This window comes from Schistocerca cancellata, chromosome 1, assembly GCF_023864275.1.
Source record: "Schistocerca cancellata isolate TAMUIC-IGC-003103 chromosome 1, iqSchCanc2.1, whole genome shotgun sequence".
NCBI lineage: Eukaryota > Metazoa > Arthropoda > Insecta > Orthoptera > Acrididae > Schistocerca > Schistocerca cancellata.
The window spans coordinates 304,141,212-304,156,423 of NC_064626.1; positions in this window are offsets into that span (position 1 = coordinate 304,141,212).

Genomic DNA, 15,212 nt, shown 5'->3' on the forward strand with positions numbered 1-15,212 from the left:
TGAACCGTTGTCCGCTCGTAATGGGTCTTATAATAGGGTCAAGTGGAAATATCTGTAGCATAACTGAAGCAGTATTGTACACAGCATGTTACCTGTAGTTTATTTATTTATTCTGGCATTCAGTCATAGTGACATTATGACCTCTGTGTATTACAAAGTTTAACACAAATACAGGGTGTATCAGATGTAAGGGCAGATATTTCTATTGGTGACTGAAGACGGTGGACTGAACAACATAACATCAATATTTACGTCGTATGCATGCTAATAATAATAGCTATTAGGAGTAATGTTTTTTGGTTGGTTAGTACCTCCAAGTTCATGCAGCAAGCCATTGATGCTAAATTTCCCATGTGCAGCAGGTCAGGAATTGGAGTGTAACCGGTGGACGCAAAATGGTTAATCTACAGCGACAGAAGTAGTCTGCCTATTGCAGACCAAGCAGAAAACATCACGTTGTAAATTATACTTCACGTTTGTGGGAGGACTGGGCGACACAGAGAAAAAGTAACAGACACATTGATGCGTGTACGTATTAGGGCAGTCCACATAAAATATCTGCACTTAAATCCGTTACACCTGTGTAATATAAGATTTCTCTTTTCGTGCTTAGGCTACCATTTTATGTAAATAAATATACTGCATTCTCACACAAGTTTAGGTAATATTTTATACATAAGCCTATCATTCGTGGATAATGAACTGTCGAAAAGAATTTTTTACTGTGGGCAGTAGATACTTTTGATGACAATCATACTGCCTACAGGAGAAAAAACATAGTTCAAATCTTCAACTGACGTTCCATTATACTCAGCATTAGGACAGAATAGCCTTGATCCAATGCAAATGCTATTCGAAATACGCTTCAAGAGCAAATGAAAACATTACAAAACGACAGACGAATTCCTGGTGACCTCTCTTGCAAATATCATCTGTTATGTCCGCCCCCGGTAGCTGAGTAGTCAGCGCTACAAAATGTCAATCCTAAGGGCCCGGGTTCGATTCCCGGCTGGATCGGAGATTTTCTCCGCTAAGGGACTGGGTGTTCTCCTGATCGTCATCATTTCATCCCCATCGACGCCCAAGTCGCCGAAGTGGCGTCAAATCGAAAGACTTGCACCCGGCGAACGGTCTACCCGCTGGGAGGCCCTAGTCACACGACATTTACATTTATCATCTGTTATACCTGTGAGAACGTTAATCCAGTTTCTGCTGTCGTCACACTTCTCTTGGAAACACACTGACACTTTTCCTGTGAGTTTGAGTATTTCTCATTCAGCGTATTTGATTGGCGGATCGAAGCAATTTGTGTACAAAATATTTTTCACATTTCGGAGCAGCGGTTGCTGTCTTGTAAAACGAACAAAGATAGTGGCTCGAGTCCATATCAGGCATGGAAAGGCTTTTAAATCTGCCGTTACAATGTGTGTGCTGCAGAGCAGCTAGTTAATATGACTAGGAAGTGTTTCGCGATAGAATCCTTGGATAGAAAGTTCTCGGTAAACTAGTTGCCTCAAATTCATAAAGCGTCTTATCCAGCAACTTCATAACTTAGAGATATGAAGATAAAGGGTAATTGATGCTAGTACAAAAACTGATGAGACGACTTTCCCACTGTGTCTGAGAACACAACCTAATTAAATCGACTTTCATTAGCAGCTACTGTCTATCAGTTAATCTAACAATTTACGTCATGCAACGTACACTAGCGACTATATCATATTAAAAAGAAGACCTTTATGTGTACCTAGCGAGGTGGCGCAGTGGTTAGCACACTGGACTCGCATTCTGGAGGACGACGGCTCAATCTCGCGTCCGGCCATCCTGATTTAGTTTTTCCGTGATTTCCCTAAATTTCTTCAGGTAAATTCTGGGATGGTTCCTTAGACTGGGCAGGGCCGACTTCCTTCCCCATCCCTCCCTAATCCAATGAGACCGATGACTTCGCTGTTTGGTCTCTTCCCCCAAATCAACCCAATCTCTTTGTGTGTAAGGATTATTGCGGATTTGTTAACACTTTCTGTATCTCTGGATGTAAGCGAAGGTTCTTCGCGTGTATATAGCTTGAATTGCTCACAAAGTGCAGACGTATCATAGTTTCCACGTCAAATTGGTAAGACGTAAACTGTGTCCCCCTTTAAGCTAAAATCTTCTGCGTTGTTAAGCCGCGTCATAGTTCTTAGAAAAGATATACATTTCGACCCCTCCGCTGAGATCTTCTTCCACTATTGACTGATCGCACTCCTATCGTTCTTTTGTGCTTGATGAGGACATTACATTGACAGGTTTTACCTAATTTTTAGCTAAGAACAGGACATTACACTGGCATTTTAGCTAATTGGTTAGTTAAGAACAGTTATACTAAACAAAAGACGTGTCGCGTAGAACCGGCCGGAGAGGCCGCGCGGTTCTAGGCGCTACAGTCTGGAACCGCGCGACCGCTACGGTCGCAGGTTCGAATCCTGCTTCGGGCATGGCTGTGTGTGATGTCGTTAGGTTAGTTAAGTTTAAGTAGTTCAAAGTTCTAGGGGATTGATGACCTCAGAAGGTAAGTCCCATAGAGCTCAGAGCCATTTGAACCATTTTGTCGCGTAGACGCTGTGCCCGGCGTTGCGCGGGAAACGACACTTCTGTAGTTAGCCTGAGCAGATCCGTGACGCTCCGGCACGTTGTTCGGACTGTGGCAGATGGCGTAACTGTTTAAACGGAGAACAACTAGGTAGTAGCGACCTTGTAAGTAAGATATATTCTAACTATCCAATCAACTAAAACACCTCTCAATACTGCCATAATCGCACTGGCAGTGCGTGCTCTTGCATTGTTCAAATGGTTCAAATGGCTCTGAGCACTATGGGAATTAACATCTGAGGTCATCAGTCCCGTAGAACTTAGAACTACTTAAACCTAACCAGCCTAAGGACATCACACACATCCATGCCCGAGTCAGGATTCGAACCTGCGACCGTAGCGGTCGCGCGGTTCCAGACTGAAGCGCCTAGAACCGCTCGGTCACACTGGCCAGCTCTTGCATTGTCTCGCATGAGATAACCGTTAGCACCCTGAAAATATATTGCAGCGTGTTAATACTACAGTTGGGCTTTCACCGCCGGAGCTTACGTAAGCTAAAACTTCTAGTCTTACAGGGACCGATATCGATCTATACTCACTGACGTTTCGTTCCCAACTGCGGGAGATATTTCGGAGACGAAGAGACAACTGTATAGAAATCTCAAGGGGGCTCTGTAGAAGAGCACCACCGTTCGTCACGCGATGCCGAATGCGTGATTGTCTCTGGCTAATAAATGTTACACTCTTGGTGCAAAATTAGCATCTATATCTTACTTTATTTCATCTTTTCTTCTCGTCTTACGTTTTCTACAATTTTTTATTCCTTATCTTTAGATAGGAAACGTAGTAGGTGAATATGGAATGGGGTAAGAAATGAAAGAAGAAGCCGCCTAGTAGAATTTTGCACAGAGCATAACTTCATCATAGCTAACACTTGGTTCAAGAATCATAAAAGAAGGTTGTATTCATGGAAGAGGCCTGGAGATACTCGAAGGTTTCAGATAGATCATATAATGGTAAGACAGAGATTTAGGAAGCAGGTTTTAAATTGTAAGACATTTCCAGGGGCAGATGTGGACTCTGACCATAATCTATTGGCTATGAACTGTAGATTAAAACTGAAGAAACTGCAAAAATGTGGGAATTTAAGGAGATGGTATCTGGATAAACTGTCAGAACCAGAGGTTGTAGAGAGTTGCAGGGAGAACATTAGGAATGATTGACAGGAATGGGGGAAAGAAATACGGTATAAGAAGAATGGGTAGCTTTGAGGGATGAAATAGTGAAGGCAGCAGAGGATCAAGTAGGTAAAAAGACGAGGGTAGTACAAATCCTTGGGTAACAGGACATATATTGAATTTATTTGATGAAAGGAGAAAATATAAAAAAAGGGTCTATAAAGGGTGATGTACTTGAGGACAATATTATGGAAATGGAAGAGGATGTAGATGAAGATGAAATGAGAGATATGAAAATGAATTTAAAATTTAACACAAAAAGAAATATTTAGAATTATCATGATATCTGAAAATATTGGATAAAAATGTGTAAATAAAATAATACCATAATAATAATAACAGTAAAAAGGAGGTTGTTAAAATATTGATGAAGACTTTGTGCCAAAAACAGTGATGATCGATTACTTCAGACGGAGAACCATGTCATTAAGAGAGATAATCACGTATTGGACATTGGGTGGTGAATGGTGACACCCTCTCCACATCTCTATGAATTCGGAATCACGTTGAGCTTTCGATGCAGTTGTCGGTTTATTTCCGAGGATGTCTCCAGGAGATGACGATGAAACATCGAAAGTGGTCCCATGTACTGATCACATTTCCTTATAGTCCGTAAGTTGCAGCTAATGAACTGCAGTACATTGTTCGCATACGCATCAGAAGCTATGGTTCGATCAAAAAAAGGTTGGTACAATTTATTAGTGTTGCATTAATTGCATACTACTGTTTTCACAACTGGGAAAGGCTCTACATGCAACTTACCAGGATTTTCCTGAACTGAAACGTCAACTACTCTACGAGATAATATACCCCGGCACAGATAGCCACGCTTCATCAGTGAAAAAGAGCGTTTCACTTTCAACTTCTCCATCATATACAGCTTGCAACAGCCAACTGCAGTGCGGTCGTTGAGCATCAGACTCTCATTTATCCGCTACCTTCCGGTGTTATACTGAGCTCTATTAACAAATGCTGCTCAAACACTCAATCAGTCTCAGGTGCTAAATGGTGCAACGATTTTCGGGGAAGTCTGCCGAAGGCATTCCGAACTCTTGCAAGACCGCTGCTAACTCGTCTAGTTTTTCTCGGCTATGACCGATACGCCACCTACGAAAGTCATCAGTATTCAGAGCCTGTGTACGGGGTATTGGTTCTCTCTCACTGCAAGACACAGCAAGTGCGCCATCCATAAAATATCTGAGATAGTGGACCTCAATTCTGATCATTGGTTAGCAGACAGAACTTGCGTGCAGGTCGAAGACGTTAATATACTGAAACTTTCTGCCAGATTAAAACTGTGTGCCGGACTGAGACTCTAAATCGGGGCCTTTGTCTTTCGCGGGAAAGTGCTCTGTAAAGTTTGGAAGGTACGAGACGAAGTACTGGCAGAAGTAAAGCTCTGAGGAGGGAGCGTGAGTCGTGCTTGGGTACCACGGTGGTAGATCACTTGCCCGCGAAAGGCAAAGGTCTCGAGTTCGAGTCTCGGTCCGGCACACAGTTTTAATCTGCCAGGAAGTTTCATTTCAGCGCACACTCCGCAGCAGAGTGAAAATCTCATTCACGTTAATATACTGTTCATGCGACACGATAACGCACTGCCTGTGTTATTCAGAATTCGGAATAACACAGACGGTGCAATATCATATTTATCCGCCGACATCGGGCAAGCGACTTTCAAGTAAAATGTGTCGCCTGTACAAGATGTACGAGTACAGGTTGTAGACACATGGTTGACGACATTTGGTAGTTTGGGTCCGGCTGTGAGTCGTGTTCGGATAGCCAAAAGGTAAGGCAACCGCTCGCGACTAGTGGCAAATCCGGGTACGAGTCCCGCTCTGGCACAAATTTTCATTCCCGCCATTCCATTACACAGTTGACAGTTGTCAATATCGGCAATTGCGAATACATTTCATGTCTTAACATATTGATCAGACTGTCCTAATTCGTGGTTTTCGCAGTTACCCTACATTGCTTGGGCAGATATGTTTCTTCCTTTCCTTCCAAGAAATTTTTGTTACAAAAAAAAGTACCAGCTTATACAACTCTTGTTTGAAAATTGTCTGCTCTTGGGCTTAGACACTGATGTGGCGCTGGTGACGCGCGCGAAAACAAACAGTACGACCCACGGAGACACCTCTCTGCGTGGGTTGCTGAGCTCAGCGGCAGCTCGACAGAAGAGAGCTGTAAACATTGTAGCAAAGTGTGGACATAAACTGGTAAGGAATTAGCGCTTACGTGACGTTCGCGGCAGATCTCGGCAGTTCCCGGAAGCAGGTTCCTCCTCCCCCTCCTCCTCCTCCTCCTCCTCCTCTCGCACCTGTCGGGTTGACAGCGCGGCGCCGCGCCGAGGTTGGCGACCCGGCGGGACGCGGGCTGCCAACACCACAGGCGCTCGCCTAGCTGCCTGACCCATTTGCTCCGGACAGCCCGTCTGGCACGGCGCAACTCTCCTTTACCTGCGTGCTAGTTTCCTCTGACATATGCTTTCTCAGTTTGATGTCTTTGGCAAGAATTCCTCCGGTCGTCCCTAAACATTTACATCTGTAGTCGACAAAGCACATTCTAATGTGCGGCAGAGAGTACTTCATGGACCACTGTCAATTCCTACGTTTCCTGGTCAGTCGCGAATGGTGTGCGAGATGAATGTCTGTTGATAAACCTCCACATGAGCTCGAATCGTTCCAATTTTATCTTCTTAGTTTTTACGACAGATAGGAGAACTTTATCAATAGGGAAAACGGACATGGGTGAACTTACACGGCAAGAAAAGAAAAAAAAAAAACGAGTGTGCAAACGACCCATTAGCTAGATAGTCGCGAACTCATAGTTACGAACCAGCACGGATTTCAGTATGAAACTGTCTCCTAATTGGTAAAAAATTGTTACTACTGGCCGTTAAAACTGCTACACCAAGAAGAAATGCAGTTGATAAACGGGTATTCATTGGACAAATACATTATACTAGAAATGGCATGTGATTACATTTTCACGCAATTTGGGTGCATAGATCCTGAGCAATCAGTACCCAGAACAACCGCCTCTCGCCGTAATAACGGCCTTGATACGCCTGGGCATTGAATCAAACAGAACTTGGATGGCGTGTACAGGTACAGCTGCCCATGCAGCTTCAACACGACACCACAGTTCATCAAGAGTAGTGACTGACGTATTGTGACAAGCCAGTTGCTCGGCCACCATTGACCAGACGTTTTCAACTGGTGAGAGATCTGGAGAATGTGATGACCAGGGCAGCAGTCAAACATTTTATGTATCCAGAAAGGCCCGTACAGGACCTGCAACATGCGGTATTGCATTATCCTCCTGATCGCAGGGATCGAATGAAGGGTAGAGCCACGGGTCGTAACACATCTGAAATATAATGTCCACTGCTCAAAGTGCCGCGAACAAGAGGTGACCGAGATGTGTAACCAATGGCACCCCATACCATCACGCCGCGTGATACGCCAGTATGGCGATGACGAATACACGCTTCCAATGTGTGTTCACCGCGTTGTCGCCAAACACGGATGCGACCATCGTGATGCTGTAAACAGAACCTGGATTCATCCGAAAAAATGACGTTTTGCCATTCGTGCACCCAGATCCGTCGTTGAGCACACCATCGCAAGCTCCCCTGACTGTGATGCAGCGTCAAGAGTAACCGCAGCCATGGTCTCCGAGCTGATAGTCCATCTTGCTGAAAACGTCGTCGAACTGTTGGTGCAAATGGTTGTTGTCTTGCAAACGTCCCCATCTGTTGACTCAGGGATCGAGAAATGGCTGCACGATCCGTTACAGCCATGCGGATAAGATGCCTGTCATCTCGACTGTTAGTGGTAAGACGCCGTTGGGATCCAGCACGGCGTTCCGTATTACGCTCCTGAACCCACCGATTCCATACTCTGCTAACAGTCATTAGATCTCGACCAATGCGAGCAGCAATGTCGCGATATGATAAACCTCAATCGCGATAGGGTACAATCCGGCCTTTATCAAAGTGGGAAACGTGATGGTACGAATTTCTGCTCCTTACACGAGGCATGACAACAACGTTTCACCAGGCAACGCCGGTGAACTGCTGTTTGTGTATGAGAAATCGGTTGGAAACTTTCCTCAGGTATCATTACAAGAGCTTAACTGTGCGTCCCAGGAGTCGCACCAGCAGTCAACAAGAAATGGAATAATCCTTCTAGTAGAAGACTGACAAGCCTTTTTACTGAGTGGGCCAACAGTCATGAAGGGATTATAAATGTAACTTTTTTATTTATTCTTTTATATTTTCTTTTTTCATATTCTGACAGAAGAATAACGGGAAATTGACCATGGATAAATTCTGCACCGTTAAACGATTGAAACTGTGGAACTTAACTTTGAAAATCAGTTATAGTTACTTGCTGACTTCGTCACGTTTGGCTCACCCTGCAGAATCGACTGGAAAATCACTGCGCGCTCGCAGAACAGCAGTCAGTAATCGGCATTCCCGTGACTTTTTTACCTTTACATGCTGTCTCGTATTCAAGCGACGAATACTGTCGCTACATCAAAATGTATCTGAGTGTGGTTTGTAGGCTTCTTGCACATAACAGTAAGCAGCCAAAGCATATTCTCACGTGCCCATGACACTGGAGACGAGGCAACCGCACACAAAGAACTCATTATTTTTATTTGAGAATTTCTGTGTTATAGATTTACCCTTTAATGTATGCAACGGATGATAGAATTTCACGCCGTTGCTAGAAATCGTGATTAACGTTTTAGCACAACTGGTCCGTCTTAAAACGTTATTCAGCATATACGTAAACTAATCTTTAGCGTTCCATATTGTAATACACTACCATCATTAAACTACACTTTTCTTACTTGTTCTTTATGGTGCAAAGACATACCCTGAGTTACAGATGCCGGTAGTATCGCGTACCTAAGGTTTAAGAGGGCAGGGCACTGGCAGAGCTGTAGTTTGTACTGAAGTTATTCATGTGAAAAGGTTTCACACGTTGCTATGGCCGCACGACAGGAATTAACAGATTTTAAACGCGGAATGGTAATTGGAGCTAGAAGCATGGAACATTCCATTTTATAAATCGTTAGGGAATTGAATATTCAGAGATCTGCAGTGTCAAGAGTGTGCAGAGAATACCAAATTTCATGCATTACCTCTCACCACGGACAACGTAGTGACCGACGGCCTTTACTTGACGACCAGGAGTAGCGACAATAGCATATAGTGTCAGTGCTAAAAGACAAGCAACATGAAATAACCGCAGAAATCAACGTAGGACGTACGACGAGCACATCCGTTTGGACAGTGCGGCGAAATTTGGCGTTAATGTGCTTTTGTAGGAGACGACCGACGCGAGTGCCTTTGCTAACAGCACGCCATCGCTTACAGTGCCTCTCCTGGGGTAGTGACCATATCGGGTGGACCCTAGCCGACTGGAAAACTAGGGCCTGGTCAGATGAGCTACGATTTCAGTTGCCAAGAGCTGATGGTAGGGTTCGAGAGCAACGCAGACCACACGAAGCCAAGGAGCCATGTTGTCGACAAGGCTCCATAAGAGTGTGGGCTGTGTTTACATGGAATGGACTGAAACCTCTGGTCCAACCGATCATGGACTGGTTACTTGGGGGCCGTTTGCAGCCATTCATGGACGTCACGTTCCCAGCCACCGGGTCGCAGCGGTTTGTCGAGTCCGTGCCACGCCGAGCTGCTGTATTACGCCGGGCGAAAGGAAGTCCGATACGATATTAGGTGGTGTCCCATGACTTTCGTCACCTCATTGTATACGACCGTCTCATTCATCTGCCACCTGACATTGCCACTGGCATTCACCTGTACGCACGCTAGGCAAAAATTAGTCACCCCCAGGAGGCACGACCCTAATACTGCCCTAGTCACGACAATAGTCTCATTCTACGACCGATGCATTTTAAGGTATTGTATCCTGTATTCAGTATACGCATTTATAGGTAATTAGTTGCCGTATAGCTACCAAATGCCTGCCGTGTTTCATTCACTAGTCCTGACATTGAGCCGTGTCGAAAGGCACGGTCGATTTTCCCCACCTCCAGGGATTCCTTTCGAGTTATGCGTCACACTCGTGCTCCAAGAGGCAGGACGGAGCGGGTCATGTGATGGACGCGAGGACCGCCTAGGCCAGGCCGGGGAGAGGCGTCGACGGCAGCAAGAAGTCAGCTGCAGCGATCGGAAGTAGTAAAATCTTTCGGAAATAGTCGGCAGTCAGCGCGGGACACGGTGAGCAGTGATGGTGGCTCGGGGTGCGCTTGGAGACGTACAGTGAAGTCTGAGGCTGTACAGCATACGAGCTGGACGAGAGGTGTTTTAGTCAGTTGATAGAGTAACACGAAGCAGGAAGTCTTGGGTGGAGCCAAGTCAAGAACTGGAGTGCGGGGCGACGCGACGGACAGGGCTGTCGTGTGGACAACAACCTGGCGGAGTGTCTGCTGTGTTTGTCTATCCGGATGCACAGCAATTCCAGACGAGCCGAAGGAACAACTTCTGCTTGTCATTTCGCATTGTGACAGAGCGCTATAAATTTTAAAGTGAACGTTGTCTCCTCGTGGCCCGTTGTATGGCCAGGTTCAAATTGTTCTATACCTAACATTGTGTGTTCTTGTCATAAGGAAATATTGTGGGTGATTATTTTAGCCCTACTTCAGTCCTTTCGGTCTACAGGGAATTAAATATATTTTATTTTAAGTGGTTCCTTTTCTATTAATTGAAATTTGTGACTGTAAGTAAAATAATCGTTAAACTGAGGCCCACGTTTGCAAAACCCACTCCACCAAAATCCCACCCTACAACACATTCTGTAGGATTAACGTCGGGTGATGTAGATCACTGGAGGTGCCACACGGTGCACAGGGGTACGTCAAATCAGCAAAGTATGCGAACAGGCCTATGAACATTGCTGAAGGCCTGTAGGAAGACGGACGTGTCCACTGAACACTCATCAGACAGTACAGAAGAAAGGGTAACACTTTATCAACGATATATTCGGATTAAACATCGTGTTTCTCGTTCGCAGTACACTGAGTGAGTGATCCTAAATGCCTCCAGACTGAACTACGTCTCTGGGCATTACGGTTGGCCCGTCGATGTGCTCGGGAACGTGCTTCACTTGAAAAGTCGGAAAATCGCGATTAGGCAGTGACCAGTTTGTGAGTTTTGCACACTGACTGTCTGCAGTGTTTTGTTGCGCTGTGACCAGTGGTCTTCCGCGAGGTACCGAACTATGAATGTCCACTGCATGCAGTTCCCTTCACAGTGTTCTCTTGGAAACTGAAATGGACCTAAAGTCACGGACAGCAGTAACTCCTGTTGGGTTTCAAAGCGACTGAGATTGGCAAGAGCCGGCCGCGGTGGTCTACCGGTTCTGGCGCTGCAGTCCGGAACTGCGGGACTGCTACGGTCGCAGGTTCGAATCCTGCCTCGGGCATGGGTGTGTGTGATGTCCTTAGGTTAGTTAGGTTTAAGTAGTTCTACGTTCTAGGGGACTTATGACCTAAGCTGTTGAGTCCCATAGTGCTCAGAGCCATTTGAACCATTTTTGATTGGCAAGACGTGACAGTCGTCCTTACTCGTTGTCAGTTAAGATATATTTACAATCATCGTTGTTACGTCATGCTTCGTGGGTAGAGCAATGCACCGTTCGCTGTAAACACCTGGGACAGTTCACTTGGACACTCAGAAAATTCGAGAAACTTCATTCACCGTACAAAGACGATTGTTTCTTTGAACATAGCTGCTAACGTCCAGTGACCGTGTCAGAATTATATTAGAACAAATAAGCCCTCGGCCTACCGTGTTCTACAAAACATGGATTGATCGTCTTGTCTCTCAGTGGGATAAATGTCTTCATACGTGCTGTGATAACTTTTGAATAGAACCATTCCATGTTCCCGTTGTGGCTGGTGTTCCGTCTGCGTTTGACTGCCCCTCATACTAGTCACTCCTTTAACAGAGCACACTGCTTGCATTCGAGAGCTCTAGATGGAACAGTACTGCCACCGATCTATCACGTGACACTCCACCTCTGACGTAGCTCAGTACGAGAGCCGACCGATAGAATGAAATCAGTTTCTCTACTAGACAGTGCGACAGGTTACCACAAAGTCGTAACACAGCACACACATGTTGGCTGAGCATCTCTGGTACCTATCTGATGATGGAGGTTGGAATCTTTGAAATACCTTGTGGGAATCAATGAAACAGTGACCGGTAACAGTAGCAGTAAACTTGTTTCATTCGACAGTAAGATGGGCCCAAACGCAGACATGGCAGAATGTCAAAAAGAAACAATCGTATTAGAACAAATAAGCCCTCGGTCACAAATATTAAGTCAAAATTGAATTAATTCAGAATTAATTCTGAAGACGACGCTCCTAGTAGCGTCGAAACCTGGTCAATTTTGACTTAATATTTGTGACCGAGGGCTTATTTGTTCTAATACGATTGTTTCTTTTTGACATTCTGCCATGTTTGCGTTTGGGCCCATCTTACTGTCGAATGAAACAAGTTTACTGCTACTGTTACCGGTCACTGTTTCATTGATTCCCACAAGGTATTTCAAAGATTCCAACCTCCATCATCAGATAGGTACCAGAGATGCTCAGCCAACATGTGTGTGCTGTGTTACGACTTTGTGGTAACCTGTCGCACTGTCTAGTAGAGAAACTGATTTCATTCTATCGGTCGGCTCTCGTACTGAGCTACGTCAGAGGTGGAGTGTCACGTGATAGATCGGTGGCAGTACTGTTCCATCTAGAGCTCTCGAATGCAAGCAGTGTGCTCTGTTAAAGGAGTGACTAGTATGAGGGGCAGTCAAACGCAGACGGAACACCAGCCACAACGGGAACATGGAATGGTTCTATTCAAAAGTTATCACAGCACGCATGAAGACATTTATCCCACTGAGAGACAAGACGATCAATCCATGTTTTGTAGAACACGGTAGGCCGCTGACGAATCCGCAACCGTACTCACTCTTCTACATCCGAAGGATCGCTTCAGCGATTTGGTTGGTAAACACTGCAACACCCTCCGCAAAGTCCGTATCTTTCACCGTCAGACTTTCACATCTTTGGTGACCAGAAGAAAGACATGCGTGGTCGTCTGTTTTAATCTGGCGAGAAAGTGTAGGAGTAAGTGAGGCTGTGGTTCCGTCAGCAGCCGACTACGTTCTACGAAATAAATGCCTTAACGAGTGTGTTGATTACTTTTGAATGGAACCATTCCAGGGTCCCGTGGTGGCGGATGTTTGGTTTTCAATTAACTGCCCCTCATATTTTGAACAGTGAGCTTATACGCATACGCCATCTTTTTATGTCACTGTTCTAGGAATCTGTATGCCATAGAAGAGTCATATATGTAAATAATATGTGAATTGATCATAAACCCGATTCTTTTTCTTCCTGCAGAAACAAAAAAAACTGCATCTAACAGTTACTATGGAATCACAATCTACGCAAAGCTTTCTGATATTGAGTGTGTCTCCCATACTTGTATAGTGCAAATCAAAATTTAATAACAAAATTGTGATTAAAATATTAAAAAAAATTTCTTTCAACCCATATGGATAGTGAAGATAATATGACATTAGTTACAGTGCACACAGTGACCTTTAGCCGTCTTTCTTTCGTGAATGGAACGGAAAGAAGCCCTAATGCCGGATGGCTATAATTACATAGACAGTTTTCCCAGTGCTGCTCAAAAATGGTTCAAATGGCTCTGAGCACTATGGGACTTAACATCTGAGGTCATCAGTCCCCTAGAGCTACTTAAACCTAACTAACCTAAGGACATTCCACACATCCATGCCCGAGGCAGGATTCGAACCTGCGACCGTAGCGGTCGCACGGTTCCAGACTGAAGCGCCTAGAACCACTCGGCCACTGCGGCCAGCTCCCAGTGCTGCAGTGTGGGCTGTTTACATCACTGGACGCTGAAACGTAGTAGTTATGTACATTAATTGGTGGACTGGCGGAGTATGCTGAAAAAATGATAGTTGCTCTTCTTGCTACTAGCTGAAAATATAGTCTTGTAAGCAGTCAGAACGTGGTGTGCATGCAAGAAAATGGGAGGAACGATCAAATACAACATAAAAGTGGTCCTGGTATGTTTTTTATGCTATGGTGACATGTGTTCAATATGAACTCCCGACTCAGCAACATACTATATCCGCAACACGACATGTTCGACAGTTGCTCGCTGGATATTCATTGCAATCAGAGTGATATTTCGTCGTATGCTGTCCTTTACATCAGGATCATGCAAGATATATCCCTGATAGGTACGGTCTTTCACATATCCCCGCTACCAGAAGTCACATGGATTTAGGTCGAAGGCCACACATCTTGATATTGCCTAGAGAAGATGCTATCGTTGCCGAAGGTTTCTCGAAGCAAATCTTTCACCTGGCAAAGGACATGTGGTGTCGCCCCATCTCCCACGAAAATACTGTTGTGGACACAACGATGAGGAATCATATGTTGCACAAGAAGAACTTTGCAACGTGCAGATGTCACTGTACGCCTAAAATAAATAAATAAAAGCCAGACAGAGAGTGAAGGAGCTTGTGAAATCACACCACAAAGTCACATAAGGTAAGTAAGTGCAGTTGATGAGTCTACGTTCATTTACAACTCCCTATGCGACAGTTCTGTGCATCCACAGTAGCGTGCAGAGTGAAATGTGCCTCTTCCGTTCAAAGAATGATCCCCAGCCACATGTCGTTCATTTCCACGCGCGCGAAAAAGCGAGGCCACAACGTCTTAGTTTATCTTGGTGGGACTTCATTTGGTCCGCATTCTGAATCTAGTAGGGATATCATTACCAAATGCGCCTCATGTATTTCTGCAATGCAACGCTGTTATTGCTGCCGTTGTGATAAAACAGTAGTGCATGGTCTTTCTTCTCAACATCCACTGCGTTTCGTACGCAAAACTTCAACCTTCTTATCCCTTTACAGCAACTGTCCAAATGGATACGCTCGTCGTACGTCCTACGTTGATTTCTGCGGTTATTTCATGTTGCTTGTCTTTTAGCACTGACACTCTATGCTATTGTCGCTGGTCCTGGTCGTCAACTAAAGGCCGTCGGTCATTACGTTGGCCGTGGTGAGAGGTAATGCATGAAATTTGGTATTCTCTGTATATTCTTGACACTGCAGATCTCTGAATATTCAATTCCCTAACGATTTATAAAATGGAATGTTCCATGCTTCTAGCTCCAATTACCATTCCGCGTTTAAAATCTGTTAATTCCTGTCGTGCGGCCATAACAACGTGTGAAACCTCTTCACATGAATAACTTCAGTACAAACTACAGCTCTGCCAATGCCCTGCCCTCTTAAACCTTAGGTACGCGATACTACCGACAGCAACAAA